Source organism: Gorilla gorilla, chromosome 6, assembly GCF_029281585.2.
Source record: "Gorilla gorilla gorilla isolate KB3781 chromosome 6, NHGRI_mGorGor1-v2.1_pri, whole genome shotgun sequence".
Taxonomy (NCBI): Eukaryota; Metazoa; Chordata; class Mammalia; order Primates; family Hominidae; genus Gorilla; species Gorilla gorilla.
The window spans coordinates 24,942,587-24,966,487 of NC_073230.2; the positions used below are offsets into that span (position 1 = coordinate 24,942,587).

General features: G+C 35.6%; 1 long non-coding RNA gene across 3 annotated transcripts in view; it reads right to left on the reverse strand.

Moving 5' to 3' along the window:
- Positions 1–19,980, reverse strand: part of LOC109027654 (uncharacterized) — a 90,012-nt gene extending 70,032 nt beyond the window's left edge. For 2 of the 3 annotated variants that reach the window (XR_010134609.1, XR_010134608.1), the window contains exon 1: positions 19,913–19,958. This is a non-coding gene — a long non-coding RNA (uncharacterized lncRNA). Of the gene's footprint in view, positions 1–19,912 lie in introns of all 3 variants that reach the window. The other variant, XR_002006682.4, reaches the window with a different exon arrangement.
- Positions 19,981–23,901: the final 3,921 nt, after the last annotated feature.

Consider the following 23,901-nt stretch of genomic DNA (forward strand, 5'->3'; position numbering starts at 1 on the left):
GCATACTTGATCCATAAGCATCTGAAATACATTTAAACTTGGTTCCGCAAAGCAAGTCATGGCATAGGAAGGGTGACAATGGCCTTGCCATGCAGGTGGCCCTTCACTGTATGTAGAGTTCTGTGGCTTTTTGAGGGCAGCTCTTGAGCTCTGCCAGATAATGTTGTCATGCAGTCTGTACAGTGGCACCACCATGCCTGCTCTTTTCTCATCTTCTAGTAGGTCCACCAATACCGAGGCTTCCCTTACAACTGTGACATTAAAACCAATTTAAACCAGCTAGGACTATTTGAGAGAAGTTCATTTAGGTCTGAAATATTAAACTAAAATAACTTTAGCTAATCCTTAAGAGGCAATCCTAGGGTTGCTGTTATTTAATGAATAATTACTTTTGAAGAGGTTTTGTAGACTATATTGCTGAAATCTTACCTCAAGGAGAGTAGTCACTAATTCTGAAATGAATGAATTAGAAAACAGTCAATGCCCAAATCTCCAAATGGCCTTATTGCTTTCTCCCACTGAGCACCTCTGATGAGGCCTCCCTTTGAGGTCTTATCAAATTCTCCCAGATTTCAAGATCTTTCTGAACCACAATTACTCTTTTGTGTCAGATTTGATATATTTACCATCTGTTGCCTGTTTATAGTGAATACATGCATGCAGTACTATGTATATACAATGTGTGACTAGTTTACAACTGATTTGGTCAAATGGGAATCAAATGAAGGTGAAATTTTATTCAAGGATATATGTTTAATTTAAATCATTTTGCTTATGACACAATCATTGTAGGTTGATTAAATAAAATGATTAACCTACTTAAGAAAAAGCTTGTTCATTACTTAAATCTCAATGACATCAATTTCATTTAATAAAAGTTTTTCATTTATTTACAGGACTGAAATAAAACCCTGGTAAAACTAGATTTTAAGACTCAAAGCAGTGTAGGCCATTCCTGTTATACAGCTGATAATGTGGGGAAAAATCAGATCTTTAAGTACTTCATATATATATATATATATATATATATATATATATAATGAAGTGAACATTATAATTTTGCAATATGAATTGGCATTGGCACAGAAGTGATTTAAACAACCGGCTTTACAAATTAGGAGACTCTCATGTGTTTAATGATTTCTTTTTTAAAAAAATGAGAGTAAGGGCTAAATGTAAAATTTAGGGGCTTTTGCTAAGTTTGTTTCATTTTAATCTTTCCCTTTACCAAAATAAACTAGTACAAAGAAATGCAAATATTTGAGTGTGTGCTAAAATAAACATTGCATCAATCATGTTTGAGGAGGTACAGAGGTAAGGAGGTCAACCGCCTGACTGGAAATGACAGGTGGGGTCATGATAGGGAAAATACAAGAAGGGACCTTCACGGCCAAAACCTCAGGGCTCCGCTCTCCTGAAATCAACCACATGGGAACCTCAAAGTTCAGAAATCACTGCCAACAGACTCCTAGCCTAGGAGGAAAAACTGAGCTTGAAGCTCAGTTGCTGCTCACAGTAGCCCCCAAAGGGTCCCAGTTAACCCCTCGTTTATTAGTCTAACAATTCTATTATCTTAGCTAATTTACATATTGTATTTTATGATTGTATGTTGCTCTTCAAGCTATTATTTTTAAACTCAGTTTTATTTTCTTTAATCTTCAGTTTCTAGTTTTCATCGTTGGCTTTCTAACGTTTATCATTTGTTATTAATTCTTGGCTTTTACTTTGCCATTTTATAGTGCTCATTTTATACCACTTTATCTTACTGTTTATGTTATCTTGGTTATTTTATCATCTTCTTTAAGATGTTACCCAACTTTTATAACTGGCAAGCAGAAATATTGGCTAAAGGCAGGCATCTGGGAGGTCAGTCCAGGCCCTAAGCAAGAAGAGGTGAAAGATGTTCTTTCTTCCTAGGGGTTTTACAACATCTCTTCCAGATCTCCACAACTGATTCCTAAATTCCCTTCCTAGACACATCATTTCATTGTGAAATCAGTTTGAAAGAAGGATGTGACCACTATCATGGACCTTTTACACTAGGCAACCCAATCAACACACCAGCCCCAGATATGGCCGCAGCATAAGGCTAACATCCATAGCACACATTAAGAGCTTAATTATTGTGGTTACCTTCTCTCATGAATTAGCCAATCCATTTAATGAAACTGGGGAAAACTTCATGATGTCTATCCTATAAAATTGTTGAAATCTAGGTAAACTCTGGGAACAAACTGCAGTTTACCAGAAGAAAAGAGGTCACAATCATTGGGATGAGAACGAAGTCCAATTCAAGGAGAGAAACTGGCCGACATTCTCCAGGCTTAATCTTTTGTTTTCCTCTATAATGAAATGGTTTCATTCTTTTTCTCTTGCTACTTAAATAACAATCTTTTGGAAAACTCAAATGACATAAAGTTCTAAGAAAGAAAGTAAAAACGTGATATCCCACCCCCCGAGATACCACGTTTAAATAATCACCATTAACATTTTAGCGCCCATCATTTCATGTACTTCCCTGTGTACAAATATCCACAGGCATATGTCCTTTTAGATTTAGGCACAGGTCATTTAGATGAACAAACTAGTTGATAAACTTCCATGTACAGACATATGTACACATACAAAGATATACATATGTATTAGTAAGGAATGGCTAGCAGTGATGCCACTATAACACCCAAAAATAAATATTATCTTTTTAGGTCAGCTGTATTTCTGCTCAAAGTTATCTTTACTCTTATATTCTGGCTGAGGAAGAGGTTGTTGCACTTGTAATGGCAAAAGGAAAAAGAATATGGTGACACTACTTCACTGAGACCCAGGCAAGAGTTGCCCTGCTCTAGTCCACACTCTTTAGTCTGATCTGGCCTTCCTCTAGTCATGTGCCTCTTTATGAAGAGAGCAGTCTGAAGGGCTAAAGGTCATGGCTTCTCTGAGTCCATTTATCTATTCCCATTCCAATGTACACTCTGCTGCAAGTCCTGTGATCGTCAGAACTCCTCCCCAAATAGGCTCTGTGAGGGCCCGCTTCTAAGGGCAGGCAAGGCTGTAGGAGCACGTACCCGTTAAGTCCGAGAGAGAGCCAAGGGTTGGCTGCTTCCACACAATGTGGGTGGAGTTTGAAAATGGGGTTTGGAGTGTTTTCAGAAATGAGCTGGAGCCCTTCTTGGTATGGAACAGATAAAAATCAGGGGTCCTACTTTCTTTCAGAAGCATAGTGTTTAATGCAACTTAATAAATCATAGATTTCCCACTAAATTAAAATACATTTTTACATATAATCGTGTCTTGATTCTCTGTTCTGCCCCACTGATGTATTTTTCTATGCTTATGCCAAACCATACTGATTTCATAAGTAGTTCTCATCTATATTCTAATATTTTGTAAGACAATTCTAACCTCATTTTTCCCAAAAAATATTGGTGATTCTTGACGATTAATTTTTTCAAAAAAATTTATATTATTATTTTTTTTGAGACTGCGTCTTGCTCTGTTACCCAGGCTGGAATGCAGTGGAGCCATCTTGGCTCACTGCAACCTCCGCTTCCCGGGTTCAAGCAATTCTCCTGCCTCAGCCTCCTGAGTAGCTGGGATTACAGACAGCTGCCACTATGCCCAGCTAATTTTTATATTTTTAGTAGAGATGGGGTTTCCCCATGTTGGCCAGGCTAGTCTTGAACTCCCGACCTCAGGTGATCTGCCCATTTCAGCCTCCCAAATTGCTGGGATTACAGGAGTGAGCCACCACGCCTGGCCCCAAAAATTATAAAGTATCATTTTTGGAAACTGAGTACAGAAAACTCTGTTGGCATTTTAACAGGAATTACATTGTATTTATATGTTTATAAAAATAGAACACTGATATCTTTATAATATTGGTACGTATTTCCATCTAAGAATATGATATGCCTTCCAACTATTTAAAATTATTATTTTTCGGCTCACACCTTTAATACCAGTACTTTGGGAGGCCAAAGTGGTAGGATTCCTTGGGGCCAAGGAGTTCGAGACCAGCCTGGGCAACATAAGGAGACACCATCTTGTTGAAGTGGCAGAACAGGAGAGGAGGAACCTGGGTGCCAATGGTTGTCATATAGGGTAAGTTCAGCTGTGAGAAATGGATAACTGAAAATAGCAGTGGCTTAAAACAAGTAAGAACTCCTCTCTATTGTATAAATGTAGTAAGTCAAGGGCTGGTAAAACAGACCCGCAACCATTGGCACCCAGGCTCCTCCTCTCCTGTTCTGCCACCTCAACAAGCAGCTTGTGGCCCCATGGCTGCTTCAGGGCCAATTATCATGTTTTAATTCTAGAAAACAAGAAGAAGAAAATGGAAAAAATCAAGGGCAAGTCCCCTTCCTGGACAAACATTGCCAAAAGATGCGTATGCTACTTTTGCTTGCATTACAGTGGTCAGAACTTAGTGATATGGCCATGAGTAAATCCATGAGAGTCTGAGAAAGTGTTTATTCCGGGAAATCATGTGGCCAGCTAAAATTGGGATTTTATTATCTTTAAAGATGTGAAGAACAGATACGAAGAACAACTGGCAGTTACTTCTACAAGCATCTACTCTACGGACATTTGGATTTTTATCCCTTAACGTGTTCACTGTAATGAACTACACTGAACAGGTTTCCCAATATTGAAAACTCTTGCATTCTTAGAACAAAACTTCATCATATTGTATAATAATACATTATTTCAATAGATCTCCAAAATATAAATTACCAAATTTGACCCAAGAAGTAGAAAACATGAATAGACCAATTACCAAAGATATTATTACACTTGTTAAAATTCCTCTTGTAAAAAAACAGACGAGGACCACTTGGTTTTCTGACTTAGTTCCATCTATATATCAAAAAATAAAGTAGACAATTCAAATGTCATTTAAATAATCCCAGATCATAAAAAAGGAAATATTCCCAATTCATTTTATTAATTATTTTAATATTCAAAACATGTTAGAGTTCTAAAAACTCTATTTATATGCAAATTTTAAGTAAAATAATAATAAGATCCATAATAAAGCATTGGTTCGGGAACCAAAGGATGCACCCACTAGAAGTTTGTCAGTTGTCCTTTATCATGGATTAAAAAAAAAAAAAAACAAACTAGATCTCCTGAATACCAGTGGATTGATTTAAGGCATAGCTACGGATGTAGAGAGCTACAGGCTCTCTAATAATCTCTGGAGAAGTGAACCCTATTCCCTGAATTTTTATTATATTATTTAACTTCTATAAGCCTCCATTTATAATATTGGAGTAATAGTGGTCTTGGGACAATTTAATAAGATAATGCAGCCAAACATAGGGACTCACATTTGTAATCTCAGCACTTTGGGAAGCCAAGGCCAAAGGATCACTTATCTTGCACCCCTGGCTATAAAATTCCTTGCAGTAAGTGCTGCAAGATACTAAGTTCCCATGCATTTTAAAACTGAATTTTCTGTTTTCTGCTTTGATTCCTTTATTTTTTTTTAAAAAAATAACTTTGTATGTCTTAATAGTCATACTCCTTCAACACAGATACTAGAAGATTGTTTGATGTCTGATATCAACTGAATACTATAAATTGTAAGTTCTATATATACTAGGCACCAATCTAAATGCTGACTTCTTTCAAAAAATCTAAATAGAAGAATCCTTAATGATATTTTCCAAAACTACACACATAGATGACTTACATGATTTGGGTTTAGAGGTTTTTTTTTACGGGTCATTTTCCTAGAACTATATGAATTAACTCGAAAATCATCTAGTCTGTGAGATTTAGAAATACAACAATTTGAATAGCAACTAATAGAAACATATTTTAAGTAACAAAAGGAGTTACAGAAAGCTTAATAACGAGCTTCTTTTTATTATCACCCTGGATATATTTCTTAGGCCACAGTTGAAGTAACTCTCTCTCACTGATCTTAAAAAGTTTCCTCCTACTATACTTGGGCACATAACAAAAATGTCTCGAGCACAGGAGTTAGGATGGCTGTGATGGATCAAGGGACTCTCCACAAACTACCTTTGAATGTTCAGTGAATTCTGTACTGACCTATTAAGAGAGGTTTCTGCTCTCATTAGGATCCAGTAGGTTTCAGGTGCAACTACCCCTCTACTTTACTCTTCCCCCTCCCAGAGAACTCTGCCAAGAGCCATGTTAAGACTGCTTTCTTCTTTAACTACTAATAGTCTTGATTATAGGAACAGAATTTGAGTATCAAGTTAAGTTCTAAGAACTTAACATAAGAACTAGCTATTAATGTATTTGCAAAATTTGCATTTTAAATCCGAGGCAAGAACAGGTCAGGCAGAAATGGAATCCAAACACCAAATTGTTAAAAGTTGTAAGTCCATTTCTCTTGTTAGTTGGCAACTTAAACCACTAATTCTCTAATGTTTTAGAGCAGAAGTTGGTAAACTGTTTCTGTAAAAAAATTGTTTCTGTAAATTGTTTCATAATCCACATTTTAGGTTATGCAGGCAATACTGTTTCTGTTGAAACTATTTAACTATAATCTAAATAAATGGACATAGCTGTGTTCTAACAAAACTTTATTATCAACCTGACAGGCCAGATTTGAAATGTTAGCCAGTTTGCACACCCCTACTTTAGAAAAATTCAGTCTTTATACCTTCCAGTTACAAGATGTATCTGTTTTTGTTTTTTTTTAATAAGAGAGTATTATTCCAGATGTCAGGTGGCTCATACAGAAATTTGTCACCAACATACTAAGTTGTACAAAATGTTGGCCAACAACTCTAAATGCTCCAGACCCTTTGCACTAACAAGATTACCATTTAGTGTTGTCTTAAACACACTGAAAACAATATTATTTCATAAGAAATAAATCACAGAAGATAATGCTGAAAAAATAAAGGGGGCTAGCCCTTCATCTTTACTGACATATGGACACACACATTCTCCTAAAGCAATCTAAATATTTTTTTCTTCATATCAAATTTATTGTAACATCAATCTCATGGAAAAGTGAAAGTAGCTAAATATATTTACAGAATCAAGATATGGCTGAGTTGATATTGAATGATGGGGGCTTCCTCTTTAACTGTTCAGGTTAGAACAATTTATGGTTGAAATTACTTTGGCTGTTGCCATGATTTCCAGCATATTATGGTAAAAAGAAACAAAACCTTGTAGGTAGACACATATAAAGTCCTATTGTATTTTTATTTCAGTTGCTCATTCACTTTTCATGAATTTTTTTAAGATAAAGTGATAAGCTATTTTAGGGGTATAGTGGTTCACCAGAAGCTACAAGGATATTAAAAAACGAAGGGCACGTAAACAAATTATTAACTCTGAAAAAAAAGTGAAGACACAAAAAAACCTTCTATTAAAGGCACCTGCTGACAGGTATTTCTGCAAATGTGTAAAAATAATGCCTTATTTATTTGCTTGTGTTATACACAAGGAAATAGGTTTTATCTAGTCATGAAGCATATTAAACTGCCACTCTCCCCCCTTCTGTAAACATTCCAGTGTCTCATTAACAATGGCACCAGAACTTTATCTTCAAAAAGCTTTTTCTATTCATGTGGAATATTTTATGGTTAGATGCCCAATTAATCTGCTATAGTTTAGCTTTATGAGGTTCAAATGTCTGTTTCACTTAGCTGTTTACTTCTAAATGGGCCAGAGCTCTTTAAAATTTAAAGAGTAAGAGGAGACCTTAGGGATGTACATAAGGAAAAATAGCATGTCCTCTAATATACTGATTTTTAAATCAAAATAATATAAATGATTATATGAAACAATTTTTCTTCTACATACTTGAACTACACTTCCATTTGCCTTAAATATATGGCTGTGCTCCAAGTTCCAACATTTTTTCATTTTCTATGTTAAAGTTTGCTTCTTCATGACATTTATACCCTTCAAATATTTATAAATGCTACCATGCTCTTGATTCTCTGCATTTAAATCTGATTCATACTTTCATGGATATATGGATATGCTGCAATAAAACAGAAGTCATTAAATGACAAGGCACCAATCTCTTTTTGTTGGTAGGTTCTAAAATCCTTCATCTCATTCCAACAAGGAAGCTTTTAACTCTATCAATTTCTGACCATTAACTCTCATCTTTAGTTTTTTATCCCTTCAAATGTGATGATCATGTACTCTAAAGCAGCTTGGCAGATTTACAATACGTAAATATTGAGAGAGTGAGACTTCATGGCAACTGATGTAAACAATAAATGCACAGCGATTATTTTCAGAAACAGATGCAGGGAATGTCCACAGATGTTTGGAGTTTAGTCTCCTTTAAAATGTTCTATTTGAGTAATGATGTAAATAAACAAGTATCAATGCAACTAAATAATGAAGACATTTTTCTGTTGGTTATGCTAACACCATGCTGCGTTCTCCCAAGTTGTGTGTTTTAAGTGTATTTTTAACTCCCAGATCTGGCATTGGCCAAAAAACTAAGTGCAAATGCTGCTTATTAAAAAAATACCAACATGCGGATTTCTATTCCAGAAAAAATGCTTGGTCTATGTTTTCCAAAGTGGGAAATTATAACTTTCACTATCAGAAATTCTATCTTTAATAAATTAATATCCCACTGCATTTCCCCTCAAAATATAAATATCAGTATCTAGTTCTTGGGTTGGAAGTATGATATGAACTAAATTTCATGAACCCAAAATGTATGCATCACATCTTCTACCAAATGTTTTTATCAGCTAATTAATCTACACAGCTAACAATCTGCAAGGATTGACGTCAGGTTGTTGAGAACTTCCGTATAGATAAAAAACTAATTCAATTGTGTGCACATGAGATATGGTATATTCAAAATTAGATATCAAATGAAGAATAAGTAGTCATTGGAGAATCAGCCTTTGAATAAACTGGATTCTGTTATTTCTACTTTCAAATCACAGTTAGGGTAAGCTACCACTGCTGCTTACAGATAGCTAAACCTAAACTCACTTGTCAATGTTAATAGCATTTTTGTTTATCAGATTTTCTACACAGTTTATTATATTGTTTACAAATAAAAAAACAGTTTTACTTCTTTCTTTTAAATATGAAGTGTTGTTTTGCCTTATTGCACTGGATAAGAACTCCCATAAAATGTTGAATAGGAGTTAAGAGTTCATTTTCTGCCTTGTTTCTGATCTTAGAGCAGGAAGCATTTAACCTTTTACCTCTAAAGATGATATTAGCTACAGGATTTTCACAGATGCCTTAAATACATTTTCAGGTAACAAAGTTTTCTTCAATTCCTAGTTTCCTGGGAATTTTTATAATGAATGTTAAATTTTACCACACATTTTTCTATATCCATGGAGATAATTTTATAAAGGATTTTTCACCTTTGTTAATTCTGTGAACTTCATTGATTTTCAAGCATGAAACCAATCTTCCACTTCTGAAATAAATCCAACTTGCTCATAATATCTTCTCTGTATATTGCTTGATTCTTTGTTAAGAGTGTTTGTACCTATGTTCATAAAGGATATTGGCCTATACTATTTTTATGTCTGTCTGATTATGGTATAAAGGGATTGCTGACTTCTCCTGGTTATCCTTTTTTAAATGTCCCTAGGATTTGTAGTGACTCATGTTTCATATTAGTAATTTGTCTTTTCTCATTTTTCTTTATGAATACCCCTATATATTTTTAATTTTATTGATGTTTTCAAAGAATGTGCTTTTGTTTCATTGATATTTAATTAACTAATTTTGATCTTTATTGTTTTGTTTTGCTTTTTGAGATGGAGTTTCGCTCTTGTTGCCCAGGCTGGAGTTCAATGGCAAAGTCTCGGCTCACTGCAACCTCTGCCTCCCAGGCTCAAGTGATTCTCCTGCCTCAGCTTCCTGAGTAGCTGGGATTACAGGCGCCCGCCACCATGCCCAGCTAATTTTTTGTATTTTTTAGTGGAGACAGGGTTTCACTATGTTGGCCAAGCTGGCCTCAACTCCTGACCTCAGGCAATCCACCCACCTTGCCCTCCCAAAGGGCTGGGATTACAAGTGTGAGCCACCCCACCCGGCCTTGTTTTGTTTTTCACTTATTTTGGGTTTAATTAGCCCTTCTCTTTTCTAGCCTACTTAAGTACGGGGCTTAGAGAGTTTATTTTATACTTCCTTCTACTTTTTTTTTGTTTGTTTCTGAGACAGAGTCTTGCTCTGTCCTCCAGGCTGGGGTGCAGTGACGCGATCTTGGCTCACTGCCACCTCCGCCCCCATCGTTCAAGTCTTATGCCTCAGACTCCTCAGTAGCTAGGTTTATAGGTGAGTACCACCACACCAGGCTAATTTTTTTTTTTTTTTTTTTTTTCCCCCAGTAGAGTCAGGGTTTCACCATGTTGGCCAGGCTGGTCTCAATCTCCTGGCCTCAAGTGATCCACCCGGCTTGGCCTCCCAAAGTGCTTGAATTACAGGCATGAGCCACCATGCCTGGCCTACTTCCTTCTCTTCAAATAAACATTTAAAACTGTAATTTTTAATCTAAGCACTGCTTTAGCTGCATCTCTCAAAATTTGATATTCTGTGTTTTAGGTGTCATTTCATTACATTTTCTATTGACTTTGCGATTTTTCTTCACTGACCTTGTGTTGTTTTAATGAAAAGTGTTGTTTAATTTTCAAATTTGAAGGTATTTCATATAACTTTTGGCTAGTTTTTTTCCATTTAGTTGTGATCAGAGAGCAAACTGCATGATTTTACTCTTTTCTATGTGTTAGGACATATGTTATAGCCCAATACACATTCTATCTTGATAAATGTTTCATGTGCACCTGAAAAGCATATTGTTTATCAACAGACACAGAAAAAGCACTTGAGAAAATTCAATACCCATTCATGATAAAAACCCTCAATGAAGTAGCAGTACAGGGGAGTTTCCTCAAGTTGTTTAAGAATAACTGCAAAAAGACCTACAGTTAGCATCATATTTAATGATGAAAAGCTTTTCAAGTAAAATCAGGAAAAAAGCAAGGATGTCCTCTCTCACCACTCCTTTTCAACATTGTCCTGGAAGGTCTTAACTAATACAACAAGACAAGAAATGAAATAAAAAGTATACTGATTGGAAAACAAAAAATAAAACTTGCCTTTCTTTCGTAGATGACACTATTGTCTATGTAGAAAATTTGGAGGCGGGGGGGGGCGGAATTCACAACAAAAAGCCTCCTGGAACTAATAAGCCTTTGTTGCAGGGTTGCAGGATATGAGATTACTATACAGACAGCAATTGTTTTTCTATGTTCCAGCAATGAGTAAGTGGAATTTGAAATTAAAAACAATAGCACTTACACTGGCACCAAAAAAATGCAATAGGTATAAATCTAACAAAACACGTACAAGATCCATATGAGGAAAAATACCAAACTCTGATGAAAAAAATTGAAGAACTAAATAAACGTAGAGATATTGCATGTTCATGGATAGGAAGGCTAAATATTGTCAAAATATCTGTTCTTTCCAACTTGATCTATAGATTCAATGCATCACCAATAAAAATGCTAGCAAGCTATTTTGCAGATGTAGACAAACCAATTCTAAAGTTTATATGGAGAGGCAAAAGACTCAGAATAGCCAAAACAACATTAAAGGAGAAGAACAAAACTGGAGGACTTACAATACCTCAGTTTGCAACTAATTCTAAAGCTACAAATAATCAAGACTATGTAATAGTGTTGAAAAATAGACAAACAGATCAATGGAACAGAACAGAGAGCTCAAAAGTTGACCTATATAAATACAGTAAATTGATCTTTGACAAAAAAGCAAAGACAATACAATGGAGAAAAGATAGTCTTTTCAAAAAATGATGCTTGAACAAATGTATATCCACATATAAAAAAATGAATCTATATACAAACTCTATACCCTTCACAAATGTTGACTTAAAATGGACCACAGACCTAACTATAAAACACAAAACTATAAAATTCTTAGATAACATAGAAAAAAAAATCTAGATGGCACTGGGTTTGATGATGACACCAAAAGCACAGTCCATGAAAGAAACAATTAATAAGCTGGACTTCATTAAAATTAAAAATTTCTGCTCTGTGAAAGACACTGTAAAGAAAAGAAAAAAGATACACCACAGACTGGGATAAAATATTTACGAAAACGTATTTAATAAAAAACTGTTATCCAAAATATACAAGAACTCTTCAAACGTAACTATAAGAAAACAACCCGATTAAAAGATGGACCAAAGACTTTAAGAGATACCTCACCAAAGAAGACATTTAGATGGTCAGTAAGCATATGAAAAGATGTTCCACAGCATATGTCATTGAGGAAATACAAATTAAAATAATGAGATACTAGTACACTAATCAGCATGACCAAAATCCAGAAGACTGACAATGCCACATGGTGGCAAGGATGTGGAACAGTAACTTTCCATTGAGGGTGGGAATGCAAAATGATACACCCACTTTGGATGAGAGTTTGGTGATTTCTTATAAAACTAAACATACTCTTACCATATGATCCAGCAGTCATGCCACCATTTAGCATTGTCAGTCTTCTGACATATGATGTGGATATTTAAACAACAACAAAAAGACTGGGAAGATAGAAAGGAAGATTTAATCTAGGAAGTTCATTTTTAGCCTTAAAATACTGAGTAGCTTACAAAAAGTCTTCTCCTTTTTTCTTCATAGTGAATAGTTTTTATGTTAGGATGATTTTATTGTATATGCACAATAATGCTGGATTACACTGACTCATCCATTCCTAATTTTGAGTGTGTGAAGATCTTGATGTTGTGCCGTGCAGATCCAGATGTCAGGCATTTTGCCATACTTACCAATATAGGCAGCTGATTATAATTATTCACTGCCATGAAATTGCTGCTCAAAAATTTTCCCATTCAAGTTGATGAATCAAGATGTTGTTTGGGCTAAGCTTTTCCCAAGAAAATGGTTTCCAAATTCCTAATACTTTGACCTCAAGAATATTTAAGAAAAAGGCTGCTGTGATGTATGCGTGGGATTTATAGTAAGTCTATTAGAGATAGAACTTTTTCATAAGGAAGAACTGTCAAACCAAAATATAAACATAGGCACTAATGAGATTGTAACCCAAACGTCAGTTACACAACACCTCATTAATTTCACTTATCCTTTCATCTCCAAACAGGTCCATGGGTTTTGTAAATTTAAAAAATAAAAACCTCCCCATGTTCTCTACCCGTTCGTATGGCATGGGGAAGGAGGGTGAAGATCTTTATATCTGTGGCTTCTTGATCTAGAATTCTGCTTTCACACTTGCTCTCTCTCTTCTGTTCCAACCTAAACTTGAAACAAATCTTCTCTGATTTCTACAGAACAAATAAATAAGCAAACACAGTAAGAATTCGAGGGATTATTTGTCGGGCGCGGGGGCTCACACCTGTAATCCCAACATTTTGGGAGGCCGAGGCAGGTGGATCACCTGAGGTCAGGGGTTGGAGACCAGCCCGGCCAACATGGTGAAACCCCATCTCTACCAAAAATACAAAAAATTAGCCGGGCATGGTGGCAGGCACCTGTAATCCCAGCTACTTAGGAGGCTGAGGCAGGAGAATTGCAGTGAGCCGAGATGGCGCCACTGCACTCCAGCCCGGGCAACAGAGAGAGACTCCATCTCAAGAAAAAAAAAAAAAAAAAAAAAAAAATTGAGGGTATGGTAGACTTTCTTAAATGATTCCTGGAATAGAGCAGAAAAGAGTTCATGTTACAGCCACAAAAGTCAACTTCAAATGAAATAATAGGTATCATCTATCTTAAAATTTCATTTGGTTACATCCCCACCAGGCTTGCCACTGGCCTTTCACTTTATGTAATCCTAGCTCTCATCATCTTGTTGGTTTTTCTCTCCATGCTTCATTTTATACATTCTCTCATTGCCCTTCTCCCTCTCTGAAGAAGTAACAGGTTCTTTCCCGGTCTCTCATAGCTATAGGCACTGTCTGCCTTTTCCCCAGAACCTTGGTGCCAGCCAATACCAAAGCTCTGGGAATCCAACTTCCTATTGGATGGGCTCTTGAAGTAACATTTCCAATTCTTTCTAAGAAGAATTCTGGTGACTGTTGTTAAATATGTACATTTAATTTTATTTTATTATAGTCTCAGTCTCTCATTATGGAAGAGGTAAGAGAACATTATCCAACACTGTTAAGCACCTACTATGTATGGAAGGCTAGGCACACAGCACTGACCTTGGTACTATCGGCAAGGCAGCTTGACCTAACATACTCAAGAAATTCTAACATTTTATCTTCAGTAGCCATTTAGATTGCAAACATGACGTTTTCAAGAATACGACATAAAAAGATTTGTAAATATCCTTTTTCCCTGTAATATGTTCCATATTAAGGGGCCAAATTTGCCAGGCTTACACAAGAAATGTCTTTCTCCTCTTTTGATGTGCTTTTTAAATTTATTTCTGCTTTAGTAACAAAACAAAAAAGTCACTGAAAATAAAAATTTAATTCCATTCTTTTAACAAGCAGCTGTCAGCCATATTCTTTACTAGGAAGTGAAGGTTGGAAGATTTTAGTGGAGAAGGAAAAGTTACATCAAGTACAAGAAATAGGCCACGCATGGTGGCTGACGCCTGTAATCCCAGCACTTTGGGAGGCCAAGGCGGGTGGCTCACTTGAGCTCAGGAGTTCGAGACCAGCCTGGGCAACATGGTGAGACCCCAGTTTCTATTAAAAACACAAAAAAAATAGCCAGGCATGGTGGTGCACACCCGTGGTCCCAGCTACTTGGGAGGCTGAGCTGGGAGGATTCCTTGAGCCGGCAGGGTGGGGGTTAGGGGGTGGGGAAGGTTTCAGTGAGCTGCGATACCACCACTGTACTCCAGTCTGGACAACAAAGCCAGACCCTGTCTCAAAAAAGAAAAAAAAAAAAAAACAGGTAGTACAAGAAACAGTCTTTGGTCTTAGGAGAACATTTATGTAGGCATCAGGAAAAAGTCAAGAGTTCACAAGAACATAATAAGTGTTAAGGATTCACTATACAAGATGCTACAAAACACATCTAAATTGTTAAGGCAGTATCAGAAAGAATACCCAGTGTGGAATGAAGTTTGACCTATAGATGGAATCTCTAGCTGGCAGCTGAAACTTGAAAGTATTATATGTGTATGACTACTATACTGACCCAGCACGATACGTGACTTAATTGAAATATGATATTTTTATCCCCACAATTTTCCTCTAAACCTTATTCAATAGGAGCAGTTTCCTCTAGCACCAGGTCAAAGACTGACTCTTGGATAATAAACAGTCTTACAGTCACTTTAAGTCTTTAGCTCTCTGCGTGCTGGAGCCAGCTCCTACAAGCTCAATAGAGCCGATTGTGGTTGTTTCTGCCCAACTCCACGTTTAATGATGTCAAATTAACAGCTCCAGGTACGTTATAACTTCCCTATATACACTGCCAGAAGTGCTAAAAATTGAGGATGGGAAGAGGAGTGCTTTTGTGGATGTTTTTTTTTTTTTTTTAAGAATCAGTTTTTCAGCACAGCACTGGTTCCATGGCAAACAAACATCCCTTAGTCCCAACAATTTTTAGAAGTACAGGCAAATCCCAACATTGCTCTTCTACTGGCTTCATTACCAGCAGCAGCTAGCATATTTTGCCTTTTAAATAGCCCTGTTGGGAGCCACACTACCAAAAGCCTCAATGCGGGAGCAACATATGAATTGCCCAAGTATCCTTGGAAGCCTCATCATTAGGTTTGATGATAGGGAGCAGGCACCCTGCCTCCAAGGTGTATAGCTCATAACATAGCTTTCTCCAAAGATATCTTCTCCCCTGAAATCCACTCTCTTCCAATCCACACTCTGCCTCAGTCTTATATCTTCCATCTGGTGAAGGGTCCAAGAATTACGGAACTGATGAATTCTACATTTAGGATCTGTCTTGTGAAATTCATCTCTATTTTTTCTTGGTATCTTGCTCAAAATTCAATTTTAACATTCTGTTTCAAGAGGTCAGCATAAATAATGTCAAAGAGAAGGAAATCCCACATATATGTATATATATTTTCTGTTTGGGAGGACTACCAAAAATAAGCTCAAATGAGAGAATATATCAATCTTGTATTTTGTGGTTATAGTTGTTATTGTTGGGTTGTTTTTGTTTCTTTTTATGGCAAAGGTAGTCAAGTTCATGGGTTAAAACTCATTTAATTTGGAAAGAAGAAAACTATACTAACTGGACACCACCCTGTGCTAGGCCCTGTGCTAGGCTGGGCAGCACTTCTTAATGTGCAAAGGAAGCCCCTGGGGGGTCCATGTTAAAATGCTGATTATCATTAGGTCTAGGTAGAGCTGATATTTTTATTTCTAACAAGTTCATAGGTAATGCCCATGCTGCTAGTTTGGAACTTCTTTGAATAGCAACGGGCTAGAGAATATATATATACACATGCACACACATACATACATATACATAAACATATGCACATGTATATTTACACATGAAGATTCAAGAAAAAATTAAAACAATTCCATGAGATAGATGTTTATCATTATCTGTATTTCACCAATACAAAAACTGAAAATGAATGAGGTTGACTTGCCCAACCACATAGATAAATGGCAGAGGGGATTCAAAACCACATTTCTCTTCCCTTTTTTCATTGGTTGACATAGCATCCAGAAGTTGTTACTGTTTTTAAACTATAAACTGTAATCAGGTTAAAAAAATAAGTAACAATGTTGAATTTCTTTTTCTCATAATGTGATTGACCTCCCCATTTTAGTAACTGTTCAGATTCTCCTATTTCATGTCCCTGAGTTTTAATGGATTTAATCAAAACTATTTTCAAATACTAGTTGCTAGTACATATAGTCTACCCACGAAATATCTTCTAGATGCTTGGTCCATGACTAAATGGCACAAGTGCCTGTATTAAGAGAGGTATTTTGTACTCTGCAATGATGTATCTGACCATTCAGTTTCTCTCATTATACTAGCTAGTCTTCAGGCTTTCTCATTATGCTATTTAGCGAAGAGATGTTCTAAAACCTTTATTGACTCTCTTCATCTCCTTCACTTATAATGAATTTGTACAGAATGCTACAGCCAAGGAACACAAAAGCTGAGCCCCAAGAAAAAAAAAAGTGATTAATGTGGACTTTCCCTAAAAAGATGGTATTAACAACCTCAGCCTACAAATTTCAATTTTAAAAGATAACAGTCTAACTCCCCGATAGCTCACAAAGTACCTTGGTTACATATAATTTGTTTGTACAAAATTGAAGATTATTAGTTAAATAATGATTCTTTTAATCTTAGCATTTACACATGTATTTTTTTCAATTGTTGTCATTGCTACATAGACTCAATCCCTTGGTCTTTTCCTTTAAGCTTTTTAAAAACTAAATGAAGGAAGGAAGACAGAGGACGTGAGTCACATGCTAACAAAAATAACAAAACAGTGTTGGCCACAGATAATTTCCTGAAACCGGTATGAGAAGGAATAAGCTATGTGAAAGAAAAACATTGGCAAGCCATTTTGTGAAACAGTAAAATTTCCAAATATAATTGAAAAGAGAAAAATCTTCCCAAGCAAAATACCCATTTCCGAGCCTAAGGCAACAAATAAACAAATGAAGGGTGGGGAAAGTTCAGCCTTAATATTAAAAAAAAAAAAAATTCAACTTTGTTTTCTAGATATCTGATATGATTGAGGAGCTGTTTTAAGAAAAACAAAGAAACAAGTCAGTAAAATTTCCTTTTGTTATATATATATATTATGATATCTATATGAGAGATTTAATAAAGTGATAATGTATGCTGGGTTCATTGAGTTTTAGCTTTGGAAACATCTTCTTGGATAAATGGAGTTTAATAATCGGAACTCTATGTAATATATCAAGAGACCCAAAACAAACACACAACATTTGATTAGCTCAACAGCTGCTAAAAATCATTTTGATAAAAGTCAGCCCCATTTCTGATTTAAAATTTTTGTTAGCATCAGGATGAAAAAGCATGTTATTTATATGCAAAAACATTAATCTACCTAAAATAGCTATTTGCTTGCTTAATAGAGGAACTATTAGGCAGCCCATACATTAAAATCTGGAATAGACAAAGGATGCTCATAATCCCAGTATTTTGAATTTTTCTAGGATTTTCAACTATTATCAAAATATAAAGGAAAAAGAATTTTGCTAGTCTACCTAGAAAATTCAAGATAATCAGTTGAAAAGTTATTAGACTACATAAGAAATTTCAGTAAATCAGATAGATACCAGATAAAATCAAAAGAGCAATCACTCTTTGTCATGTCAGCAATACCTGGTTAAAATATAAGATAGAACAAAAATAGTAGACAAGAACGAAAAATATATAGAAATGGTCTTTTTAAACAAATGAGCAAGAACCATGAATGTCCTTTCTGAGTTATTCATTTAAACAACATGAACAAATGGTGAAATTTTCCTTGTTAATGGATGAGGAAATCGACTATTATTAAATGTTAGATCTTTTCAAATTTATAATTGTGAAGCAATTACACCAAAATGTCAAGGGGGCTTCTTTTGAAATATTTCTAGATTTAATGTGAAAGAATAAATGATGAAGAGTTAAGAGCATTTTGAAAATGAAGAGTAATGGGAGAAGAGAGTTTAGCACTACGAAATATTAACATGTTATGAAGTTCTAACGAGGTGAAGAGCATGGTACTGTCAAATACGTAAGAATCAAGAAAGTAATAAATGAGGCCGTCCAAATGAAGGAGAAGGAGATTTGTTTGAGAAACAGTTCTGAACAATTCCAAAATAATGATAGTAAAATGTAAAAAAACACCAAATATTATAACATAAAAAATAAAATTAAAAAGCAAATTTGTCACTCACAGAAGAAAAAGAAAAGCAAAAGCTCAAAAACAAAGGAACAGATTACTAGATTTAAAGATCTAAATTTTTTTTATTTCTGCCCATTGTAAAACCTCAGAAACCTAAATAGTAAAAACAAGCTGGATAAAATATATACAAGATAATTCAACTAAGAGCATGAACTGAACATTCAGAAAAATAAAAATACACATGGCTAACACAAATAATGTTCACCTTTAATAATCAAAGATATAGTAAAATTTAAAGAAAATGGCATACTTTTAGTTCTTTAAAATAGTTAACATTTTAAATGATAGGCATAGCCAATAATACATTCTTTGTTCTTATGTTTTCTCAGGTTGATTTGGAAGTTAACCATTCAGTAAAACTGAGCTGCCAAGTTGTAACGAAAGCAAGTCTCGTACAAAATTCTCCCACACTTACAGTTATATAAACATTCATTAACAAGTAGGCAAAAAACAACCTGTACTGTAGTTTCACTGAAATGCCAGCATTGTCCTTTTAAGTGATCAGCCGCCCCGCCAACATAAAAAAATAACTGAAGCCGATTATGACAGCCTTCCAGAAGCAGGGCCTAGTACCCTGATAGTTAGCTCCAGACAACTTGAAAAATTCATAAATCAATGGCTGGCCACAGGACCATTTAGGGATCAAGCCTTGGGCACTATTTTAAGGGTATGGTAAGGCCTCACTGGTTTCTTATTCCATAGGCATATAAATATGCAGAATGTCTCTAACATGTTTTTAAAGAAATCATTTCTCCTGAAAACTTAAAATTTTACCAAGCAGTGAAATTATCCTAATTTATAAGCCACCCACTTCACCAATACAAGCAAATTTCTGCTCAAACTGCTAATTTCCATATGGATTGCTAATCGAAACACAAAAAACAGAAGCACTTCTATTAGCCTCCTGTGGAATATGGACTTCCTGATCAGAACTCCAGCTGGCTTTCTTTGGACTTCTGTACTATTGATTAGCACTTGGGTAACTGCTTAACCTAAAGTGATCAGCATATTCTATATAAAGGGAGTTATAAACATTGAATACCAGATGGTTACTCTTCTTCCACATGATTCCTCTTCTTACCCTTGTATTTTCTATGCATTCTGTATTTCTATGGAGATGACTGGAAGTTCCGCACAGTTCTGGCTCTATTCACAGTTCAGGTTACATTCAGCTTAGGTCCATCAACACTCATTTTGGTAAATCACAGCAAATGTCAAATTCTTCAAACCAAAAGAAAATCCCCAGTCTGTACAGATTGATAATTATTTCTTTTTATGAAAATTTCTTACATACTCTGCTGAAAAAGATTATCCTATTTTTATGTTTTTGATGGTAGTCTAGTGTTTCATAATCTCAAACTTATTTCAACAGCCTTACCTCATTGCTCCCAGAGCCAAACAAGGTCAATGAGTAGTCCTTGGCAAGATACTCTGCATTGTTTACAATGCCGCAGCTATTTGCAATGATACCTGCCCATGTCGCCATCAACCTCAGGCTGCCTGCATCTTTGCCAGCAGCCATCAGTGGAGAGAGGAACTAGTACTTCAAAGGTCTCAGTACAGCTCATAAAAGAGCAGGGGGTTGACCCAAGCCAAGATGAAAATTGTATATTTGTCAGTTATGTTTGGCTATTTTGACAAGCTAATCCATAGAAACTCAAGACAACTGAGAGGAAGTCCACATTTAGTAGCCCCAGAGAAAGCTACAAATAAATGTAAAAGAAAACTAAAGATCTCCAGGGGAAAATACTTAGTATCTCCTCCCCATCGTAGGAGAAAAAAGGGAAACAAGCCAATAGTACCACTTATGATTTAAAGAACTGACCACATATAACAAAAATGTTAAATATCCAGGGAACAAAAGTGAAAAACTGAATGAGGGAAGGAAACCAAGCATTCAAAAGAGATGATGAGTAAGGCGGTGAAGAGCTAAAGGCACTGCAAGTCTGGGGCACACTGAGTGTGAGAAGAAACTCTGAAGGGTTTAACAGGAAACCAGGATTTCCAGGAAACTAGAAGCCAGTTGAAAATTGATGCACATTTCAAGCCATTTCAAACAAGAAAAGGGCAAAATTAAATATGGGTTCAAAGGACAATTATACATCCAAAGGCCACTGCCCCAACAACTTGGAAATCCTTATACACCTAGATGAGAGTTCTTTTACAATTCCTAGATACTAAAATGTTATCCACCCCAGTAGCCAGTACATGGCTGCAGAAAAGGTGAAGCTATTATCAGATTTTATGCTTATACCCAAACTGTTTCAAAAACAATATAAGGTTCCCTACAAACAATAAAATATTGCAACATGAGAAGAGAAATAATTCAGGCAAAAAGACAAGGTAGAGCTTATGAAACAAAGCCAAGAATAAATAACACACAAATCTTTACCAAAACATCGATAACAATAGTTCCCAGTGTTTTTTAGTATGAGGTCACTTTTTCTAAAATCAGAAATTTTCATAGATCACCCCCAAATGACAATATGCCCCCCACAGCCATGATACCCAACAATTCTATTTATACAAGTAGACATTGATGAAAAATGCAATAAGCTACAATAAATTCAGTTATGTGAAACTGTATTTTATGAATCAGAAGTGTACCCATATGAATAGTAATAAATACGTAAATATTATTTTATTTAATAACAATATTGGAGATCCTTATCAATTCATGGATCTCTGCAAAAACCCTAATGCCCTGATTTAGCCATTCTATTTGTTTTCTAAAAATCTTTGCATCCTGTGTCTTCACAAATACAATGGAAGTTTTAATGGAAATTCAACAGGGAATAAAATGTGCCATTAAGACCTATTTTACAAACTACCACCAAAAGAACTTTTGCTTGGGGTCTGTGGAAAAGGCCCTTTATGTCCCCAATTATCAGTTTCATTATCTTCACAAATAGACAGCCCCCTGCCCAAACCTCCACAGGTACACAGTGACACCCAATTTCATTTAGGTACAGTCATGTGACTGTTAGTCAATGAGATGTACACAGAAATGGGGTGAGCAAATCTCCACAAAGCAAGCGCTGTGTGCTTTGCCTCCACTTTTCTTGCTGGGTAGAATGCAGGCAGTACTGACAAGGATCATACCCTTGGGCAGCAGAGGAAAATAGCTGGATGGAACCTGGGACTTTGTGAATTAATGGAAATTCTTTATTAAAATTCTGACTATTGAAGTTCTTTTTAGAATAGAACAAACTGTTTTTAAGCCATTCTTAATTTTGTATTTTTGCTGTCACATGCTTTCAGATAGTAATTTCTAGTTAATACTGTCTCTAACTATCAAAAGTGTTCAGTTTTAATATTCAGTCTTCACTACTCTTAGAAAAATCACATACAATCACAGCGAACTTTACTTCCTGTAACTTTGCAGTCTCATTTCTTGTCCTTGTCATTAGTTCCTTCTCTCCTTTCCCTGCAACCTTAGACACTAACTCTGCTACCACCTTGCTGGTCTCATCTTGATTATGCCTTACGGTAATTTGGGCTTAGCTTTCCCGATCTCGTATATAACTGATGTGTGCGCTGGGATTTGTTTTCAATAGAACTGGGTTATTTTTCTGTATATTTCCCCCATTTTTTTTCTTGGTTTTTACCTTTGTTTTACTGGAGCAAATCTTCAGGTAACCTCCTTACAGAAGTACATAAGAGAAAGTTTCTGAAAGTCTGAAAATAGCTATATTTTACCATCACACTTGATTGCCAAGTGACTAAGCCTAGAATTTTTCTCAGAGCTTCAAATGCATTGTTTCATTGCTTCTCAGATCTTGTATTGTTGGTGAGATGTCTGATGTCAATCTGGTTCATTTTAACATTATGAATCTTAAATATGGTTGTGTCCAGTCCATCCTAATTATAAAGTTTTAAAAAAAACTCCTTGTGTTCTGAAATTTCAGATATAAATTTTTTCAGCATCCTGGGAACCCAATGGGCCTAAAGAATTCTGGTGCTTTAGTACTGAAAACTTTTCTTGCATATTTCCATTGCTAACTTCCTCCCACTCCAATTCCCTCTCTTATTTCCCAGAATATTAGGTCAATGTCAAGCTTCTGGGATTGAACCTCTATGTTTATCTTTTTAAAATTTTTTTCTTTTCTCTTTTTTCTCTTGTTCTGATTTTCTTAGTTTCATCTTCATAACTGTCTACTGAATTTTTGCAATTGCATCTTCAAGACAAAATATCTTATTTTGTTCTCCATTGTTCTTTTGTACTTTTCTAGTCTTATTTTTCGATGCAATATCCTCTCAAATTTTTAAGCTAATTGCATAACTAGGTTCTTTTAACATTCTCCTTTTTCTGAATTATCTGTTTCTTCTAAAGTAAATGTTCTTGTTTTAGTTATATTGTGCTGCTGGTTTATGTTTTTTGTTATCTTTGGCTGTCTTCTTATGAAGAAGAATAGTGGACTGGGTTGATTTTCTAGGATATAAATTATGAGTCCCCTCTGCTGTTATCTTTTATTTCATGGTGAGGTCTTTCAAACAAAGATGGGTGGACCTTGTCTACTGGCAGGCTTCATATTGGCGAGGGCAATAAAGGAAAATGAATTTAGGCTGAAGAGGGGACAGAGCCTCCAAATGCAGTGATGAGGGCTTTATTCCCGGAAGACCTAATTTTATATCTGTAGTTCTTGATGTCTTTGGAGAAGAGGCTTTAGATTTACTTTGTTGTTACTCTTTCATCTTTTCTTTTTAAGTGTTAGGCTGCCTAGAAATGCATGAGCTCCACCTGTACTTTTTAATGAGTTTTGATGCAACTATGTAAAAATTGTTATTTTTTGGCTTCTGGAGGGAACAATGTTTAGACACCTTTTAAGTGCACTTAAAAACATTAAGAAGTAAAAATAAACATTTCAAAGAGCTGAAAATAAATGTCATCACAGATACTGTCACTAATTTACTGATTATTGATCACAGGAATCCATCCTGAGCCAGAGGGACAGCAGCACATGGTAAAACACAAACAGTCCAAGGTGTACAAAAAAGCCTTCAGAACATCCACCTGCAGACTGAACACCA